This window comes from Malaclemys terrapin, chromosome 2, assembly GCF_027887155.1.
Source record: "Malaclemys terrapin pileata isolate rMalTer1 chromosome 2, rMalTer1.hap1, whole genome shotgun sequence".
In the NCBI taxonomy this organism is placed as follows: Eukaryota; Metazoa; Chordata; order Testudines; family Emydidae; genus Malaclemys; species Malaclemys terrapin.
The window spans coordinates 88,448,445-88,470,092 of NC_071506.1; the positions used below are offsets into that span (position 1 = coordinate 88,448,445).

The 21,648-nt window shown below is 41.3% G+C and overlaps 1 long non-coding RNA gene across 1 annotated transcript in view; it reads left to right on the plus strand.

The window, feature by feature from the left end:
* Positions 1–14,798, plus strand: part of LOC128832856 (uncharacterized) — a 29,833-nt gene extending 15,035 nt beyond the window's left edge. Inside the window, exons 3-7 of the long non-coding RNA XR_008444072.1 lie at positions 2,247–2,386; positions 7,203–7,242; positions 10,695–10,796; positions 10,983–11,057; positions 14,628–14,798. This is a non-coding gene — a long non-coding RNA (uncharacterized LOC128832856). The remainder of the gene's footprint in view (positions 1–2,246; positions 2,387–7,202; positions 7,243–10,694; positions 10,797–10,982; positions 11,058–14,627) is intronic.
* Positions 14,799–21,648: the final 6,850 nt, after the last annotated feature.

Consider the following 21,648-nt stretch of genomic DNA (forward strand, 5'->3'; position numbering starts at 1 on the left):
TGTTACAATGCTAAAAAACCTTCTGTGATGGGACTGTCAGCTCAACTCCTTGCCAAAGGAGAGGAGAACCTGTTTGGAGCCAACTCATAATTTTAGATGAGGTGTTTGGCTGACGATATAGTTTTATATTTATGCGAAAAGTATTGCTTTTACATCCATAATTCACTGAGCTTTCAAAGGGGAAAATAGAAGAACCATTCTGGTTTTACAGCTCTGTGGAGGTGACAAATCAAGTCAAGTAAAAGGTAGAAAGTAGAAATCGGGAGTCAGCTTCTGCTCTCAGATGCATGCAACAGTGGGAGCTAGGCATGTACACTGGAGAGCAGAGTTTGGCTCCTGTAGACGACACCTCTAACTGTAACAGTTACCTGCAAATTGAAAGACAGAATTATTAGGTTTACCAGAGCTCACCTGTTTGACTTCACGCTAAAACATTTATAGATGATTCCTTCAACCATTCACCACCTCTCTTGCCCTATAACCTTTTTAAAGCATTTGGATAAGATCAATCCGTTGTTCACTTAGGGCCTGATCCAAAGTCCACTGAAGTCAATGGAGAGACTGCTGTTGGCTTCAGTTCGCTTTGGATCAGTTCCGAAAGGAGGCTTGGGCTGGCAGTTGTGAATGCTCTTGGCATCTTGCAGTTGACATCTGAAGAATATACCACCTTCCCTGCCTTAAAAGAGCTGTCATGTTGCAAGGCACTAACATGATGATGAATCTCTAAAATGTGATTTAGGATCAGAGGCAATCTGGAATTTTTTCATTGGCAGAAATGCTCTATCTGTTTTGTCCCCAAAAGGCGTTAGGGATGTTTTCTGGCTTACTTGCCAAAATAGTGTTTGTTTTTATCGCCTTGGCTGATAACAGAAGGACTGATATTAATCACTGAGTTTTGCGATTTGGCTAGGAAGCTTTATGAAGCTAATGACCACACAGTCCCAAAGAAAAGAAGTTAAGCCTTTTCCTTCTTGCCATCTCAAAATATGATAGGTAAAAAGCATTTAACATTACTGAATAAGTATTTACTTATAGCACCTATTTAAACATTTCACACCAAAAACACGTTAAAAAAATGCTACCAGCTCTGTCTATAGTAACTGGAACATGTGTATATTCCTTAACATTCACACCATTTAGTCATGGTTGTTGCTTATATAAAAACTAGGGAGGGGGAAATTGGTTCCTATAAGATTTAAAACTCACGAGTATCTTTTACTCCAAACTCAAACAAAAGAGTCTCAGAGGTTTGAAAAGGTTTGGGTCTCTTTTCTTTATTGTATTTAATTTTGGTGCACTTTTTGCACATGATCTTAGCTGGGACTGGAAAAAGTACTAAAATATTGTTGTAGTGGAATTTGCAGTGCATCCAAACCAGGAAGTACCAGAAATCTCAGAAGAACAGAGACCTCTTCTAAGATTCCTGCACTTTTGACTAAAGATTTTTATAAAATAGCAACTTTTCTACTGGGACTGGACTGAGATTACTGAACAGCCATCAGGATTAAACCATTTTTAGTCGCTAACAGTGTGAGCTGGATTTTAACTGACAATCCCAGTATCCTATTAGCTTTGTTATCCTACTGCCAGTTCTCCTAAACCAGGGGTACTCAAACTCCATTGAACAATGACCACCTTCTGAGAGCAAAAATTGCTACACGATGCCAGAAGGGGAGGACCAAAGCCTGAACCCGCCCAAGCCCTGCCACCCTGGGTGGGGGTTGGGGTCAAAGCCAAAGTCCCACTGCCCCGGGGGAGGTGGGAAGGAGAAGCTTAAACCCAAGGACTTCAGCCCCAGGCAGGGGCCTATAATCTGAGCTCCCCACTGCCCAAGGCTGAAGCCCTCAGGCTTCGGCCCCAGACAGTGGGGCTTGGGCTTTGGCTTTGGCCTCTGGCCCCAGCAAGTCTAAGCCGGCCCTGGTGACCCCATTAAAACGGGGTCCCGACCCACTTTGGGGTCCCGACCCGCAGTTTGAGAACCACTGTCCTAAACCATCCAGTTGCTGCTGACGCAGCCTATAGGATTAAATTGAATGGATGAATGAAAAATCCACCCTCAGAGTGTTATCAAATATCTTGTTTGTTATAGCTTGGAAATGAAAGACATGTGGTGGGTGAATGACTCTTGTTTACTAGACTCCAGTAGTCACATGTGTTCAGAAATATGAGTAAAAATGAGACCATTAAGAAAATGTATGTTTCTTCTTACCTCTCTTAACTCTCTTTAAAGTGTTTTTCTCTTTCAGCGGGTGCCTGTGGTTTTAAGCCTGGCAAACTCTTCAACCTCATCTGCATGTATTTTGACGTGAAGGTTGGAAAGACGTGAGACTATAAACCTGACTTCACCTTTCTTGGCTGGTTTTGCTAGCAGATGTCATATATCAAGGTGATTTCTTCATTTCTTCCACCTAGTGTTCTGGGAACCAGGGGGGAAATGGAATGCCAAAATCATAGTTCAGATGTGCTGCTTTTCTGCTTTAAGCCATTGAATGAAAGGTCTGTTGCAGTCAGCCCCACATTCACATGAGTAAGGTCAGGTCAAGGGGTGATTTTTGTTTCGCTAGATTTTAGTCAGCTTTTATGTAGAAAGCAGCATTTCTATTACCTCTCCTTTTGGGATCTTTCTAGAGCAGAGCACCAGGCTAAAAGAGACGCCCTAGTGCTGGAAAGAGGGAGTGGTTGCCTGAAGGGCTTTGGAGGTTCATTGCGAATCAGCATCCAAATATTCTGAGGCTCTCCCATCAACAGCAGTAATACTTAATACTGATAGTGTGATTTCCAGTGTAATGTTCTGCTGCCATGTAATGCAGTTGTTTGCTTGCCTGGGAATAACCTGTGGGCAGGAGCTTATGTATCTCTGAAACTATTCTAGTTAGAGAGACTACGGCATGAATTTACTTGTAATAGCCACAGATGCCAAAAGAATTGCACCACAACTTCTCCAACGCTTACCCAAATGACCGGCCATTGCGATCGTTCGCCATTTGGTCCGTTCCTCTGAGACCGCAACGGCCCGAGAGTCCAACATCAAGACAGACTTGATGAACCCGTATAATAGGGGGTCTGCCTCTGGGCTGCCTCCAGCCCTCGGTGGGTGGAATTTTATCCCAGAGAACCCTGAAAATGATGGTTGACACAGGCAGTGAAGATGCAGGACAGCAGCTGCACCTAGCTACCTGAAGTGAAGGAAGTCGCTGAGAAAGACTCAACAGCTCAGGCCACATAGCGTGAAGCCAGTACTCGTAGGCCAGGAGAAAGTTCGTGTTACTGAGCCTCCGTCTCATCCCAGTGGGATGAGGTATTCTTTGGGACAATCATTCGCTCTTATAACCACAACTGACAATAGCATTTCTCCAACATCTAACTGCCTATGTTTCAAAACTTCTAAGGCTGTCTGTAATAGCACTACTTGATGACTCCTGATAATATTGCACAGATTAATATGCTCTTAGCTGGAATGTGAGAACACCATGCAGAAACCTAAGAACTGCGGAGGTGTTTTTACTTCAGACACATTCTGTGTCCCTTAACTTACTGTAAAGGAATCTGAGTATCTTAAAAACCTCACTACCAAAAAAGCATAGGATTGCTGAGTTGTGGGAACTGCAAATAATTATTGCTTATCAACTATTTTCTTTGTGGGGAGGAGGAACCAGCAAAAAAAAAAAACTATTAAACTATGATATATATGCACCACAGAAAATGTTTTGAGTGAATACCAAAAATAATAATGAAAACCTATCCAGCTGTCAATGCAAAACCTGAAAAGTCAAATGCTTTTGCAACATTAATGTGTGCATTATAACAGGTGATGGGAGCATCACATCTGGAAGCCTTCAGGATGATTCATACCCTTTTCTCTTTCTAATTCTGTGGGGATTTGGCACCTCTGTGTGATGAAATTCAAATATTGGCTGCACTTATATGGCTGAGCACGTAACAGAGCAGATGGAGAGACAGGTCTGTGTGGGCATCCATAGCTTTTTCAATGGACAGTCTCAAGCTTTTTGCTAAGATGACGAGGATCCAGAGGAATTTTTGATATTCATCCAGAAGTTGTTTCTCAGAAGTATATATCCCCAGAAATGTCCGTAGGGAACACAGACCTGCCTTTTCCTTAACCAGCCATAGAGATGGTAGCAACAGCCAAGTGCGGCAATATCAGAATATTACAGAGAAGCCAGTGCTAAAATATCCTGGGCCTATTTTAATGGGTTGCAATGTTTTTTAAGCACTTTGCTTGGGAAAACGGTTGGGCGCAATCCCTTCAGCTTTCTCAGTTATGAGAATGGATATGTCCTGAAACATGGACACAGACACTTTAAAAACATGCACTTTCAATATTCAGTATTTAAGAAACACCTGGGTTTCACACTGGTTCTGCCTGCAACCAGTCCTTCCTTTTCATAAAATCATAATGATTATGGAGGAAAAATCCCTTTTAAGTTTTCTAGTCCATCCCCTGACAATGCAGGATTGTACCCTGCAGTATATTTTATATTATTTTCCCCAGTGTAATTAAAAATCTCAAACAATGGGATTTCCATCATTGTCTTTGAGAGATTATTTCTCACACTAACAGATAAATATTTCTGACATTGTCTAAATTTTGCCTTTCTTAATGTTGTCATTATTTCTAGTCATTCCCCTTTTACCATGCTAAATTTATCTCCCTTCCTTGCCATTAATGGTCTGCGAGCATCTGTCAGAAGTAAACACACGTCCCCTCAGTTATTACTTAGCAAAGCTATACATAACAGTATTAGTTTTTTATTTTTCTCCCATAAAGCAAATGAGTACCTCCTCCCCTCCCCAGCTGCTTATTATTTTGATTGCTCGTCTCTGGATTGCTTCCAATTTGTCTCCATCTCTCCAGAATTGACTGAAGTATTCTGGAGGTAGTGATTTAGTCAAAATAATCTTCTGTTTATTATTTGTATTGCAGTATCTCCCAGAGGCGAGGGCTCCATTGTGCTAGGGGCTGTCTGACAAAAAAGATGGTCTTTGCCCTGAAAAGCTTAGTGCTTCTTAAAACAGATCATAAAAAACATTAACCTACCGCCAAAAATAGTCCTCACCAAGAACAGCTTCCAACGTGGCAACCGTCATCAGGTGGAAGAGTTTCCTATCTCCTGCTCCATTCGCTTATCTCTCTCCCTTCGCAATTATCTTTGAAACATTTTCTGTGACTTAAATCTCAGTTTCTGTCGTCCGTGAGGCTATTAGTCTGCTGTTTGAGCCCTAGTTTTGGCTGAGTGGACCCTTTTCTGTGGCTTTAGTTTCCTGTCAGAGTCCATTCAGTAGATTATGGATTGACACACTATCAGTAACAGCAACTTCTTATTGAAACTGGCAGGGCCGCCAAGAGCGGGTTCGGGCCCTGGTGAAAATTTTTTTCAAGCCCCCCAGCAAGGGCACACCGGCTAAACAGGGCCGATGATGGGGAAGGGGAGCAGCTGGGCCCTGGGCCCCCTTCCGGACCACGGGGCCCCAGTAATTTGTACTGGCTTTCCCCCGCCCCCCTTGTTGGCCCTGGAAACTGGTAAAAATTATTCAGAGAACTTGAGGCACTGTGTTAATAGTAGTATGTATGTTACAGCACCCCTGTAACAGTGAACTTGCACTGTATACCAGGAGGGTCATTTAAATGGAACTTGGGTACTTGGAAATGGAAGAGAGATGGCAGCTTCTTTGAAAAACTGATGAACTGCAAGTAAAAAAGGAAATTACTTAGCATTCCCAACTTTCATAGAGAAGCTAAGCTGGAAAGATTCTACCTGTCCACAGGACTGGGGTGAAAGTGGGAGGCTGTAAAACAAATTGAGGGAGAATTTGAATCGGGCAACCAGTGTGTGAACACAAATGAAGGTATAAATGGTGCCTAAGCCTCTGACGAGGCTAAACTAATTAATCAAAACAGTGGAAACAATTTTAGTTTTGCACTCTTATGGCATCATTAAAATAGGAGAGGGGGGATGCAATAGGGAGGAGAATGAGAGAGACAGGGACGGCATAACGAAAACCACAACATAGGTTAAACTTACTTGTAAAAGAAACCATACAACAAAAATCCAGTATTCTGGAAGAGACATGTATAGGTGGAGGCAAACTTCAAGATGGTGTGAAAAGGACAGTACTGTATTAAGAGACTATCACTTCTCTCATTGAATTCAGATACAAGTGTATGATTAATGTTCAGTTATCAGCGGCTCATAGTGAACTATTCACTTTGACAGAGGCCGTGCAGAAAGAAAACCCTGTCACTGACACTTCGGGCTATAGTTTCAAGTAGTTAGTAGCTTGCTCTTCTTTGTAATCCTGAAAATTTAGAAACTTACAATTTACTCTTTCAGAGAATTCATAGATGCTCATGTGGTTAATGATTGCTATTAAAAGGCCAACAGTTATCAAACCATGGTATCTGAGATACTGGAGCTATTTCCTCCATTTAGAATAGTGAGAGGGTCTCTAATCACAAGCAAAGAATATGTTTGAATAGTAAGTAGGAAAGAATGTGGAAAAATATTTAGGATAAAAAATTTCTATAGCAAAATTCAGCATTGTGCGGGCTTTTGATGGCCTCTTCACTGAACACCTGAAAGTAATGAATAAGTATAATGCACCTTTATCTAAAACTATCATGGCAGAATCAGAATCTTTTAGCTAAAAATTGTTAAAATAAAAGTTGTTCTTTACATTTTTTTTGTCAATTCCATATGCAGTACTGTATATGATTTCAATTTTAGGCTCAGCATTTGTTCCAGCCTTCAGCAATGTGTCTCACAGATGTTTTTTAATGTATTTCTTTTACAACTGTAAGGAATCTACAGCATCCAGTCATTTCTGGGTCTGTCTTTTTTTCTGGTGTGTGTGGTGTGGTTTTTTTTTTTTTTTTTTTTTAAACCAGGACAGCCTTATTCTTAAATTTACCAATAAAAATATAAACTCAAACTTGTCAAATTTTCATTCTCACCAAAAATGCTCTTTGAGATCTAACTGCCAGCACTGCTGTGGAAAAACTTGATGGAAATATTTCTTACTTGACAGTGTGTTAGAACCATTTTTAGCATAGAATTAATATTAATGTGTAACTTATCTTTAAGTCTTCAGCTTTGTGAATGTTCAACCAGCAAATTATCTGTAGAATATAGCTTGTGTAATCTTATTCTAAACATATAGAACCTGCCCTTTTTCTTTACTAGATTTCCGTAAGACAACGCCTGAAATGAGTGTTTTCCTTTGGTAAGTTTAGCTTACAGACACAAAGTGTGCTTTTTTCCCACTTGCATCACTAATCCATTATTTTTAGAATGTGCTGAATTCTAAAAATTTTCACTTGTACGTGAAAATATACGGGGCAACCTTTCTTGGCTAAATGCTTTGAAGAGATGTCACTAGGTCTGGATGAAGGTTCAGATAAATCCTATATCTGAAGGGAGACAGGTCTTGAAATAATAAATATTAATCTAATGATCAGATAAATTGTGATTGAAAGAAGAACTGACATGATACATCACCAAAAATTGTATTTGAATCAGAACCATTTGGTTAACTTTTACTTCTTTAAAATTTCACATTCTCTTTCTCCTGCCCCCACCAAAAATGACTTGGCTGCTTTGTCCATTATTGGGTCTGGATTTTGGGACTTGCCAATCAGATCTAGAAGGAAGATATAAGAATCACGCAGCAGACACATGTAAGGATAATCGGCCCCCCATGTTAGGTCTTCTCTTGGTATCTCATAGAGATTGGCTCAAACCTGAAGCACAAGGCACCTTTCAAAAATTTGTTGTAATTAATTATAACTCTTGATATTCTTGATATCCATATAAATATCCAATCCTATTTTGAATCTTGTTGAGGCTTTGGCCTCAACTTTCTGTGGCAATGAGTTACCTTTTCATACAACGTGGGATTAAACTGTGTATTACCTTTATCAATTTCCCCTCCCATCTTTTAATTTAATTGAATTTCTCCTTGTTCTGTTTTTATGACACAGGGAGAACAGACATTCCTGATCTACCTTTTCTAGATCAGACATTAAATTGAAAAGCATGTAGTAAGATTGGTCAAACAATTTGTGTTGAAAATTCCGTTTGACATGAAGCATTTTTTCATGGAAAAACTCAGTATTCTGCAGAAAAAAAAATATTTTTTTTGCTGAAAAACTGAATGTTTGAAAAGAGAAAAGTTCTCATTTTTTGCCAAAAATCAAAATATTTTTGCCAAAAACTCAAGTATTTTGATTTGGATATGGTGCCTTATGAGAGCTATAGTTCAGTTGCCTCATATCCTCATTCTCCTCTATAGGCCAGGCTCCCCAGCTGGACTTCATTTCCCATGAGGCACTGCAGCAATATTTCTGAATCAAAACGTATTGTATTTTAATTTGTCTCTGCAAAGTTAAAATTTTCTGTTTGGGTGGGGGCAAGGGCAGGAGTGGGGGAAGGGAATCTTTTCAACCAACAGTAGCATACACCTTTAGTTCCTCTAGTTAAGATTAGCTGCTGTTAAAATCCTATGTACTCTCCAAGGTCTTGTTCAGTGCATTATAATCGCTAATCAGCGCTACAATTTTCACAGAAGTGCTAGAACCATTTTACCACCAATTAGCTGGCAGGAAAATTCAGTGAGTCCTTCAGAGAGCAAAGCTTTCATGAACTACAAATCCAAGGCATTTGTTGGCTTTTGCAAAAACTTGGCATCAAGCTAACTGTTTTAAGTCCAAGAGTAATTTTCGGTACTACAGTATATAAAATCAACCCTCTAGTTTCTTGTAAATACTGGCACAGAAATAAAACTGTGAAAAGACAGTTTTTTTATATCAAAAGTGGAAAATGAAAGTGCTTGGTGCAGATGTGCACAAGATCAAAGTTCTGTACAACTGTGTCTTTTCCAAAATTGGTCCACTTCACCAAAATTGCACAAATTTATGACTTTTTTGGTATGGAAGTTGTCCCCTTCAAGTGAAAGGGTCACCTTCTCTGCAAATGTTCATGTCAAAATTATTCACACCCTCTACATTTTGCAGAAAAAAGTGATGTGATATCTTCCAAAGTGAAATGGTGACAAATTTTGTGAGAAATTTCCCAGAAAAAAATCCACTATTTCTTCCAGCTCTACTGCTGAGGAAGCCGGATAAGAGTCTGGCATTAGAGAGGGAAGGCAAACTGTTTTGGATTTTTATTTTTATTTTTTTACTGTTTTATTTTTAAATTTTAATCCTGCGTAGGATTCTGGATCAATTTCATGCCCCTTCAAAATAGAAAAATGGAGAGTCTGTTTCTGATCTCACTTAACTCTGGTATAAACCAATAATAACTTAACTCCATCAAAGTCAATGGAAGTACACTGATGTAAATCCAGTGGGTATGAGATCAGAATCAAAGCCTTTAGCTTGCTTTTATTCTACACACCCAACACGTAGTAATAGCATGAGAACTGTCCATGTAGATAGAGGACAATATCTGGAGTAATTCAAATTTTGAATCCTATTTAACTTTGACATGTATCAATGTTACCTTTGGCTTTCAAATCCCTTTACCTATAAGACTGTATAACTATCACAGAATTCTAGTCCATGGCAGTTTTGTTTCAGATCTCTAACTAGACATTTACCATTCTTCACTAAAGCTTTTTATTAGAATTAGATGGGTTCAAAGTGCTTGATCCTGCACCCGTAGGTAAGGTTGCCATTGACTTCAGAGGGGCAGGAAGAGGCACTAAATGCTTATGAAATCTTGTTTTTAATGGTATCTTGGTGTGGCAAATGTGAGGTGTTCATTTATTGATAGCTAATGGTAAGGATGGCTTTAGCGAACCATGTGGGTAGTAGATCTATGGGATTGTGTTTAGATTTTGTACAGGATTCAGATGCCATGGCAATGGATGCAGAATAAATCCATATATACAGAGACCGTAATATCCAAATGCTTCACAAACGTACATTATTTTTTCCAGACAACTCCCCTATGTGGTAAACTAGTAGTATTGTAATCCACACTTGACAGATGAGGAAAGAGGTTAGCAGATTTGCCCAGGGATCACCTGGGTTGTCTGTCAGAACAGGAAATTGAACCCAGATCTCCTGGGTCCCAGTCTAGTGCCTTAATCATAAAACTTCTTCATTCTAGGATTTTGGTTTTTCAGACAACAGGCACCTGCTTCTCCCCTGCCTTACATCTATAGTATATTCATTTACACTTGTGCAAAGTGAGTGCATAGGGGTGTAAAGTTCTACCAGATCAGAGTGGTAGTAGTTTACACCCACTGTGCACACTCTTCGCACAAGTATAATTAGTGACAAAGGGTACAAGACGGCAGAACCAAGCCTAAGGTCTTTGCTGTTCTAGATATGGGTTAACCTGTAGTGGTCTTCCTTGGCTGTGAGCTTATTAAACACACATATATTTCCAGGGTTCTGGAATGGCTGAGGAGAGATCTAGGGTTATTTCTTGTGCTTCTGATTCAGCAACATGCTTTACAAATTACAGGACATCAGACATTAATTGCATTATTAAGATGAGCATTTTCATGTAGAGTTTTTGGCTTAAGAAGAGATTTTGTGATTTATATATTCTTTTTTGATTTTTATCTTATTGGTTTGATTAGCCATTTTTTCCCTTCCTCTGAAACATTCATAAGTTACAGCTAATTGGCAATAAGTCTTCTGAAAGCTGTGTTTTATCTTTCAGCTCCAGTTCTGTCAAGCTGATCTACAGCAAGTTATGATCTGAGCCTCTGAATCTTTAGTGTTGTACTGCAAGACAGCCCAGAAGAAGTTAGTTTTATTAAAGGTAAATTGTGAACATAAGTATCTGCATAAAACTAGATGTACTCACGGACATACATGTAACTGGGGTAACCATTTGTCCACGTAGCATTCAGTATAGCTAATTTAAAATTCTATACACCACTATCTACTTGGCAATCACAGTCGAGATTAAAAGGCTTTATGGTTTTACTTTATTTTTTTTCAACAGTCTGGAGCCATCAGAAAACCTGCCATGCAGATGTGATCACACAAAAACAGCAGCCTCTACCCGCAACAACAGAATGTAAGCAATTGTGGTGAGGTAGTGAGCAAGTTTTAACCCCTTGCTGTTCATGTCTCCTGTTACGAAAGGGATAATGGTTCTGATACCTTTTCCAATCATTGGGTAACTTTACACAGGATCTCCCTATCATGCAAATGCAGTCACTTTTTTCAGATGCAGGCAATAAACCTATTTTACACTTCCATAGCACTTTTCATCCTGAAAGATTCTAGAGTGCATTGTAAACTTCATTCTAACAACACCTGTGAAATTTAACTATATTTGGGAAGGGGAGGTTAGCAGCAAACTGGCCCATAGCACCCCGCAGAGCAGAATAGGAAGGGAATGTTTTAGGAATGGAGACTTGGGCAAACCCTTTTTCTGACAAAAAGTATCATAGAATATTTAACAACTTCCCAGAGTGGAATGGGTCACACAGTGGACTGCTTTGTGCTACAGTTCAGGGCCACTGCACCTCTATTTCCCTCTCATAATACAGTGACGGCACCCACGTTAGGCTCCCAGCTCCTCAGCCATCACCTCTTGGTCAGAGACGGGTGCCTCTCTTCTTCTTGACTTGGGTTATTCCCGGCTGCACAGTTCCCTGCCTACACTATGAGTTCCCAGCAAGTCAGACTGCCTAAACAGGGCTGCTTTGCTTCCTCCTCAGAGGCTATCAGCAGCATAATTGGCCATAGTTAAGTTACCACACAGATCTTCCAATCAAGCACATTTATTCTGAAGGTGAAAGCCTTACAGAGAAACATTAAAAACAATACAAGAACATGCACGCATGCTAATAAGCTTAACAGAGATCACACCAACTCCAACAAGGACAGTGGCAGGTGATCAGTTCTTTAAGCCCCACCTAAGAAGTTTTTCTGTACTTACAAGTTCATAACAAGCTCAGAACAAGCACACCCATGAATCTGTGAGTCACTCTTGTGTATGGTTTGGGCCTTTGATCTTGGGACTCTGGCAACAGGTAATAAGCAGACAGGGCATAGCTTCAAAGGGCTGGGTTTTGTGCATTTCTGGAGGTGGGGGTGGGGGGTGGAATTTGCATTCATCTCCTCCTAGATATTTCCCAGTAAATCAACTTCACATGTATTGTCCCAAAAGTTCATTCTTGTCTGTGACATTCTTCAGCATAATCCTTTGATCATCCAGGCCCACAATAATACATAACCTTTGCATGTAATACAATGAACTCCACAGCTATTTAAATTTAATTCTGTAAGATCTCCTAAAGCCATTGGAGGAAATTGCCATAAATGTCACACTTTCAATTCCATTTTTCTACCTCAAAAAGATGGAATGGTGAATTTGACACTGCTGATTCCAAGCAGTGCTTCGGGTGTTTCACTACACCACCTCCATGTTCTTGTCTCTACTGTATTCTGATATCCATTTCAATAACAGGAGGCTATTGGTATTACCACCCGCCCAAGCATTTTCAAATCCTGAGTCAGGCGCCAAAATAATCACGACATTGGCTTAAAAATAATGAGACATTACATTTTTTTTTTTTTTTTTTTGCTCTCTGGTTTTTGAATCGGTCGGATTCATGTTTTCAAGATTTTCTCCACAACCATGTGATCTAGAAGGAAAAAAAAAGTTAAAGTAAGCTAAGAGTCCATTGTAATCTTATGACTACAAGCCCCGTGATTTCATCACAAGAGTTGGCAACACTGCCAGAATACCTAAGCTGGCACTATTAACAAGCATTTATTAAAGCATTTAAAAAGAAACAGAGGGGGATCCAAGTTATCAGCTTTGTAGCTGTACGGTAGCTGGAAATTTCCTGGGCCAACCATGTGTACTTACTAAAACCCCTTACTGCAGGTGGGCAACGTTCAATCCTAGCATTACTTCATTGAAGTCACTAGAGTTCCACCAAACCTAAATTTGGTCCAGTGGAGAAAGCCACATGCTAAACCCTGTCAATGATATATATGTTGGGTTAAAAGACCCACAAACTCGGTGTTAGAGATCTCTAATTCATGTAATTAAATAAGGATTTCAGTTTGTCCAGGAAGCCTATGTATCAAGAGACATTAGGATGAGCAGAAATCTCAGGTAACCATGCTCAAGTCCTCTATCTGCACAACACAGGAAATACTAGCTTCCAAACACTACCCCAGGTATAGAGGGTAAGTAGCTCAGTCCCTTTGCTCATTCAGTCCTTGTTTTTTCTGCTGAGGCTGCAGAAAGATTGCTAATTAGTGCCAGGTGAGATAGTCTCCCCCCTATCCCTCCACTCACCCTTCACACTTTCTTTGCAGTTGAAGGGGCAGCAACTTTTCCAGCTGCTGCTAATTTTTTAAGCCAACCTATGACGCCCCCTCAGGATGAGTGATTGGCCAGTCCCAAAAGATTCCCAAGTTCAGTTTGGATAAGCAGATGCTTCTCCAAAGTTTATTCAGATGATGTGAAGTTCTTTGATCTGGAAATTGGGCTAGAATTCTAACAAGGGCAGGCTTCCTCAGGAGTTTTCCTAGGTTTCTTAGTTTTAGCCACGTCAAAAATATTGCAAGAATAGCTATTTTAATGATATTCAAATACTCTGCTTCAGATCCTAGAGAAAACCAGGCAGCACAGAAACACAAGAAAATAAAATCTCTAACCTCAAAAGGTTGTGTTTGTGTTTTAGGGGAAGGTTCTGGTTCCGTTTGTCCTTATCCTTTATATACCTCTGATTTGTACATTGGGCCATAAATCTATAGTACCTTTGGACCTCTATCATTACAAGAAGATGTCACCTGTTATTCTTCAGTTATGAGATAAATAAGATTCTCTGAAATCTACAGTACTTGAGACCAACAGACAGACTTTAATTTTAAGGAGCCAAATGCTCCCTTCCTACACCTCCCAAAGCCTGAATATATGTGCCTTTGAGCAAGGGACTTAAGAGGGCTGTTGGGGACACAACCTTACCCCCAAGAGAGTTAGTATACAGTTGAGCCTGTGAGTTGTAATGTCACCTGGGGACCTCTATGCTTTATGCTGATTTGATGAAGGACATGAAGTTTTCTGCCTCTGTCTGCTGGCAGAGCCACTGGCTTTTTGGGGTATGTCTACACAGCAACTAGCTAGCACAGACCAGCTACGGGTGTTTGACTCTGGCTCGCAGGCTGTAGGGCTGTTTTGTTGCTGTGTAGATTGCTGGGCTTGGGCTGGAGACTCAGGCCTTGGGACACAGTGGGGTGACATGGGCCAGCCATGGGTTTTTCTTTGCTGTTTGTGTTGGACATACCCGTGGTGTCCCAACACTCCCTGTGCTGTTGCGGAGATCTGCACTACAGCACAGAGTTCTGTTGCACCCAGTCCTCTTCCACAGCCTACCTCCTCTGTGCAGTAAAATCATGGCTGTTACACTCTATTTAGGTCCTTTTGTCCCGGCAGTGGGCAGGAGGAGGCTGCATTTGAGCAAATATAAATTGTTTAAGATTGGAAGGGCTTCGTTCCCCAGTCTGTCTGTTATCGTTATGCCTTCATTTGTGTTCTGGCAGCCAATTTCTTGCTGCTAGACTGGTTGGCTTTGGTTTCACAGGAAGAATGTGGAAGACCTTTTTTTTTTTTTTTTTCCAGATAAAAGGTGTTGGGATTTGCGCTGAGCATCTCTGGAATTCCTAACACATGGTTTTTGTAGTCCTGTGGAGAAAAATGTGAACATGGTTTATAGTCCATCCCCCAGGGGAAGAGAAGAGGAGAACCATGCACCAGTGGGGGCAGAGCAGCTTGCACGAGGGGCAGGGAAAGAAGTCGTTCTCCTATGCATAAAGGAAAGAGAATGTATTTTATAGCATTTCAGAGATTCCATGTTCCATGCAAATCAACCTCTTGCCAAAAAGTAAAAATAAAGTCCCTCTTTCCCCCTCCTGCCCGGCAGATTTTTTTTTTTCAAAATAAAAATGCATATTGATTTCAACACATTTCTCCTCTAGTATTAGCCTCCAAACATGTCTCTCCAAAGACAGCTTTCTGAACTTCTGTTCAGGTTCCAGATAATCATCTCATGGGAAAAATGTGCAAACAATTGTGTAGAGAAACAAGTCTGCATTTCAGGTATTTTATGATCTCTTTTTTTCTCTCCTGTTTTTGTTTGAGGGGACATATGCATGCAAACCAGTTATTCACCTCTGAGGGGGCTAACCTGGCTCATGCTGCTTGTTCCGCAGCTGAAGTAACATAACCCTCTGTTGCATCATAATCATTTCCGCAGCAAAGGAAGATGTTGTCACAAGCAAAGGATTCTAACTTCTAACCCCGGTGTTGCCAACTCGCACAATTTTATCACCAGCCTCATGATATTTGATGTTTATCTTAGGGTAGGTTGACATGGCATCTGGGAGTGAACCTCCCAGATGGGGCAAACAGACTTGTGCTAGCTAGTCTCGAGCTAGTGCACTAAGTGTAACAGTGTGGATGTTGCAGCTCATGCCGCAGCTCAGGCTATCAAGCCCATCTGATCCCTAGGTCTCAGCTCAGATGTCCAGCTCCTGGAGTCACTGGATGACAGCAGAATCTCTAATTTGACTTAAAGGGAAAGTACTTATCTAGTCTTCATGGTGGTGGGGAAAAGCTTAAAGGTTCAAAAATAAGAGAGCCAGCAGAAGTCCCAGCAGGAAAAATGAGAGGAGATGTACCGGGGCGCAATGGGGCTTCTCTGGCAGCAAACATCAATGCTGCAGATTCTTGTGGACCTACAGGTTCAACAGTCATGGGCTCGCCTCCCTTTGCAGTCTATAGAGAACTCCATTACAGCACCCCTACATGTCCCCTCAACATTCCTCATGGCATCAAGGGCGGCATCCTTACTCCTACCACTCCATCCCAGGGGACATTAATGACAATTACAGCTTCACGTACACTGACCTGTAAAAGCCACAGTTGCTGTATGTGTAAATGTGCAAAATGGACACGAATGTTCTTTCCCTGGGTTACATTCTGTTCCATTAATTGATTAAGTTTTTAGCATATTTTCTTTTAAATTGCAAAGATTTTTCTTTGCATTGGTTTTGTTACTGAATAAAATGTCTAGCAGTTCTGAAAGCAGCCACTTACTTTTTACTACACTGCAGGACACAACTCAGTGTCATGGTGTTCTAATCATAAATGTACAGCAGGCACTGCAACATTAATAGGTGCATTGACAGTGTTATGTTCATAGATGTGCACCAAGCACCTCATAGTTCCTAACAGGCCCCCAAACAACAGGCCAAGTAGAGCACGGTACACCACAATGCATTATTGTGGCTCACTCTTAGAGTGCTATTTCAAAGCCATATAAGTTCACATTGAGCTCTTCCAATAGCCCTTGTGTCTGGCTGTTCAAACTCAACAGGCAGGCACTCCACCTCTGCCCTCCACCCGAGCAGCAACTTTTCCCCTTTTGCTTCAAAGATGTTATGCAGGACACTGCAGGCAGCTATAACCATTGGGATGTTCTTTTTTTCACTGAGGTCGAGTCTTGTGAGTAAACAATGCCAGTGCCTCTTCAATCGACCAAAAGCACATTCACTGTCATTCTGCACCTGCTGAGCTTGCAGTAGAAGCTTTCCTTGGGGCTGGTGAGGTATATGTCTTCATGAGCCAGAGGAACAAGGGGTAGGCTGGGTACCACAAGATCACTATTGGCACGTCAATATTGTATGGTAATTTGCCAGTTGGGAAGAAAGTCCCTGCTTGTAGATTTTTTTTTCTTAAAGATGTGTGTATCATGCACCTCCCTGGCCAGCCAGCACTGATGTCGGTGAAGTGTCCTCAGTGATCCACCAACGCTTGCGTAACCATGGAAAATTGTCTGTTGACGTACTCTGTGGCAAGGTGGTCTGGTGCCAAAATAGGAATATGCATGCTGTCTATTCCTCCACCACCGTTCGGGAACCCCATTGCTGCAAATCCATCCACTATGTCCTTCACACTGCATAGAGTCACAGTCCTGCGTAGCAGGAGACGATGCATGGCACTGCACACTTTCCAACTCTAAAATGATTTCCCAGCGACCAGTAGCAATCTGGCATTGCAAGTTTCCACAGAGTGATCGCCGCTCACTACTCCACTGTCAGTGCAGCTCTCTTATTGGTGTCCATATGCTGGAGGACTGCGGTGAGCTCCGCACACAGATCCAGGAATGTGGCCTTGTGCATCCAAACATTCTGCAGCCATTGCTCATCATCCTAAGCCTGCATTATGATGTGATCCCACCAATCAGTGCTTGTGTCTCAGGCCCAGACAGTTGCTCCATGAATGTCACCAACAACCTTGAATTGGTTCTTGCTATATTCTGCAGCAATCTGTCCTCCAAGAAATCAGCGTGTTCCCTACTGAGTTGGTTCTTCATATGGCTCTGCAAATACCAGAAGATTGTAAGTCCTGTGCTTGCAATGCTTATGATAATAGTGAGGAGCTGTGCAGGCACCATGCTCAGAGATGGTGGACAGCAAGGAGGGCCGTATGGATCTGTGGGATTTTTAAAATAGGCTAAAAAATTATGGGCTATAGATAACATTATGGGATGGAGACAGTTGCCTGTTGGGAGTTTGACCCCTTGCTCCCAGTCACCCCTGTGCAACTTGTTTCATCATGCATTGCCAATATTTCTCAAAAGACAACATGCTGGACAGTGGTGTGTTGCATGCTGGGATACCCCTCTACATACGTATGCCTGGTGAGTACATGCAGTGCAGACACAAGGAGTCAAGTATGTACGCGAACAAGTGATATACTTACTGTGGTAGCTTTATGCCCATGTAACTTGCATTGACCCAAGTTTGTAGTGTAGACATGGCCTAAAGTGGGCAGGCAGGAATGTTGGGTAAAATGTTCAATGACAAAAGTACCTTCATGGGGAGAAAATGTGGGGGCTCTTTAAAGTAGTGGAGGAAGCCACACTAAGAACCAATGGCTGGAAACTGAAACCAGACAAATTAGAAATAAAATCATTCAAATTAGAAGTAAGGCACACATTTTTAACAGTGAGGGAGATTAGCCATCAGAGAAAACTGTCAAGGAAGGTGGTGGATTCTCCATCTCTTGATGTCTTCAAATCATGACTGGATGCTTTTCTGGATGATATGCTTTAGTCAAACCCAAATTAGTAGGCTCAATCTGGGTGACTGGGTGAAATTTAATAGCCTGTGATATATAGGAGATCAGATCAGATGACATAATGGTCCCTTCTGTCCTTAAACTCTGTGAATTCTGCTCTTTTATAGGGAATTTTTTTGTTAAGGGAGATATTTGACCTTCCCTGGGTGATTATTTGAAGCAGTTTAAATTAATAAAAAGCAACGCTCACACTAGCCTTATTCAATAGTTTCTTTGTTCTGAAAATAGCTGTAAAGCAGCTAATAGCGGACCAGAATTATATGAAGCATTGTGTCAGGGGTCAGGGTGATAAACATGTACATGGACTACGGGGTTGACTTTTCCATCTACCTTTCCCTTTGATCACAGGTGTGTTCTCTCATTCCACTTCACTAACCAAATAAATTAACTTCTAAAACGAGAAATGGCTTGAAAGCTGATATAAAAGGACCTAGTGTCCAGGCCAACACTAAGGAAGAGGAGAGAGCAGTGGGTATAAATTATACTGATTTCACAGTGTGGTACTGGCAGCACAATTTCCTACAAAGGAGATAATCTTTCCTCATGATTCATTCGGCCAACGAGAGGCACACATTTGGCTAAAGAAAGAAAAAGACACACAAAAAAAACTTGCTTGAAGGATCCCTCTGAAGATCTATAGTTCAGCAAATTTAACATTCACAGGAAGAAATATATGGTATATCCTGCCTACGGTACGGTGATGGCATTGTGCTCTGAGGGCAGGCAGCCCAGATTCATGAATGTTATTGGGTTTCCCACTCAAGGTAGGCTGGCATAGCCCGCTACTGTAGACACGGCGTACGCTGACAGAAGATGTTTTTCTGCTGGCATATGGACACCACTTCCTCAAATGACATTAGCTGTGTTGACTGACGCACTCTTTTGTTGGCATAGCTACATCTTCACTGGGGCTTTGGTTGGCATATTTATGTAGCTAGCCGCCCGTGACCAACAAAGCTATGGCAGTATAAACTTTAAGTGCAGACCAAGCCTCAAAAAGTATAGGGTAACATCATATCTTTCCCTTGGGGCTTCACAACCGTGTCCTGCTGCTATTTCATGGCATAATATAGGGTTGGGCCTTGGAGCCCGCAGCTTACCCCATCCCTCTGGCTGATGGAAGAGTGCTTTTGTAAGCCACATTAGGAGAAATTGGAGACTATAGTATTATCTGCCATTGTTATGGTAGACAATAGCAAGGTGGCGTGAGCATGGGACTGGGAGAAAGGACCTCCTAAGTTCTAGTCATGGCTTTACTGCTTGCCTCTGTCCAATCTCAGTGGTTCTTAACCAGGGGTCCGGAACCCCCTAGAGATCTGTGAGCAGGTTTCACAGGGTCCACCCAGCAGGGCCAGCATTATCAAGGCAGAAAGCTGAAGCCCCACCGCATGGGTCTGAAGCCTGGGGCACCTGATCCCCGCCACCTAGGGCTGAAGTTGAAGCCTGAGCAATGTTACTTTGCGGGGGTGAGGGCGCTGTGGCGAGGGGCCCCAGGCAATTGCCCTACTTGTTACCCCCTAATGCCAGCCCTGGATTTTGTACGCAAAAAATCAGTTATTGTGGCACAGGTTGGCCGTGGCGTTTTTATGGCATGGGGCAGGGGTAGGGCTCAGAAAGAAAAAGGATGAGAACCCCTGCTATATACTGAATGCTCTGTGCCTCCAGTTAGTCACCTGAAAAATGGGAATGATAATACATATTTCCTGCACTGGGGGAGTCATCAGGAGTAGTTAATGATTGTACAGTGCTTTGAACATGTAAAGTGCTATATCATTTTTAAGTGTTGTTATTGTTGTGTGTAGTACTTAAGAGTTACTTTTACCATGTAAATAGGAAGAAAAAAAAGTGTGTTCCTTTCACAAAAGCACAGCAATAATCCTTTTAAGTACAGAGATTTTTTGTCTGTACAATAAAATTAAATAAGGAGAGCGGTGGACTCGCCTGCCATATTCTACTCTATTTGTGGCTTTGCTACTAGAATCAGTGTACCCTGGGCTGGACTGAGTTCTCTAAGTTTTCAGATAGCCACTGCAATTTATGCTCACTTAGTGTGGCTTTTCTAATCATATCATCTCACACTTACAATATCAAGGGGAATTAAATTAGGCAAATAAGCAGAACTGAAGGTCTAAGTGAAACTTTTCAAAGTCCCAGGATGATTTGTAGAGCTAAAAAGTACTGCTTGAGATCATTATCAGATAACCCTTGTAAGCATTTCTAAACATTGTCGTGAACACTTTTCAAATTGGATTTTGGTGTTTGAAGAATGATTATGAAAAAGAAGCATATAAAATAGAGACGCTGAAGCATTTTTAAGATGTAAAAAGACTTCAAAACATTTTCTAATTCAGCCAGATCCTGTAAGTCAGGCTCAGAGCCTAAATCATAATGTGCCCTGTAAATCTCAGTGCAAACATTGGGCTCAGCACAATGTATTTAGTCACCAGCTGTCAAACCCTCCTAGCTCACATACAGTCTGGGCTGTGCAAGTTCAGAGAAAGCAGTTAGGCTGCAATGCACTGTTTGCAGAGACCATGGTAAATCAACATTTCAGTAGTGCTGGTATATAAATCAGTGAACAGTATATTCCTTTGAGACTCAAACCTGTGCAGGAAAATCCACTCCAAAACCAGACTAGCAGAGACCCTGATTTATGATTAATTGAATGTCCAAATTCCATTTTCAAGATCTGAAATACCAGAATTGTACGAGGACCTAGGAGACAATCTTCTGGGGTTTCACTGCCATCATATTGTTTGTTCATTCTTTTCTTTATGTTCTTGCATATCTGTATATGAGTGGGAAAGTATTTGGACATTGAAGTTACTTACTGAATAAATATCAACAACAACATTGTACTGTAGGGCGGCACATGAGTGCTAAAATATCTGCTTTTATCCTTCCAGTGCTCCCTCCCATTACTGTTTGTACCACCTGCTATCCACTCTACACTATCCCTGGCCTCCCAGCTAGGTACTGGATCCTCAGCTGGGATAAATCAATGATGTCAATGGAGCAATGCCAATTTACACCAGTTGCACATCTGATGTTCAAAGCATATCTTGATTGCTGTGCTTTCTCAGGGGGAAATACTCTGCCTGTCCTATTGCTATAATTTATTTGATGATGAAGAAATACTTTCCATTCCAACAGTAACTCAGCAGGATGTTAAACAGATGCTACTAAAGCTAGACATTTTTAAATCAGCAGGTCTGGCTAATTTGCATCCAAGAGTTTTAAAAGAGCTGGCCGAGGAGCTCTCTGGGTCATTAATGCTGATTTTCAATAACCTTGGAACACTAGAGAAGTTCCAGAAGACTGGAAGAAAGTTAATATTGTGCCAATATTTTAAAAGAGTAAATGAGGTGAACCATCAGCCTGTCATCGATCCCTGACAAAATAAGGGAATGGCTAATAAGGGACTCAATTAATAAAGAAGTCTAGGAGGGTAATATCATTAAGGCCAATCAGCATGTGTTTTTGGAAAATAGATGCTCCT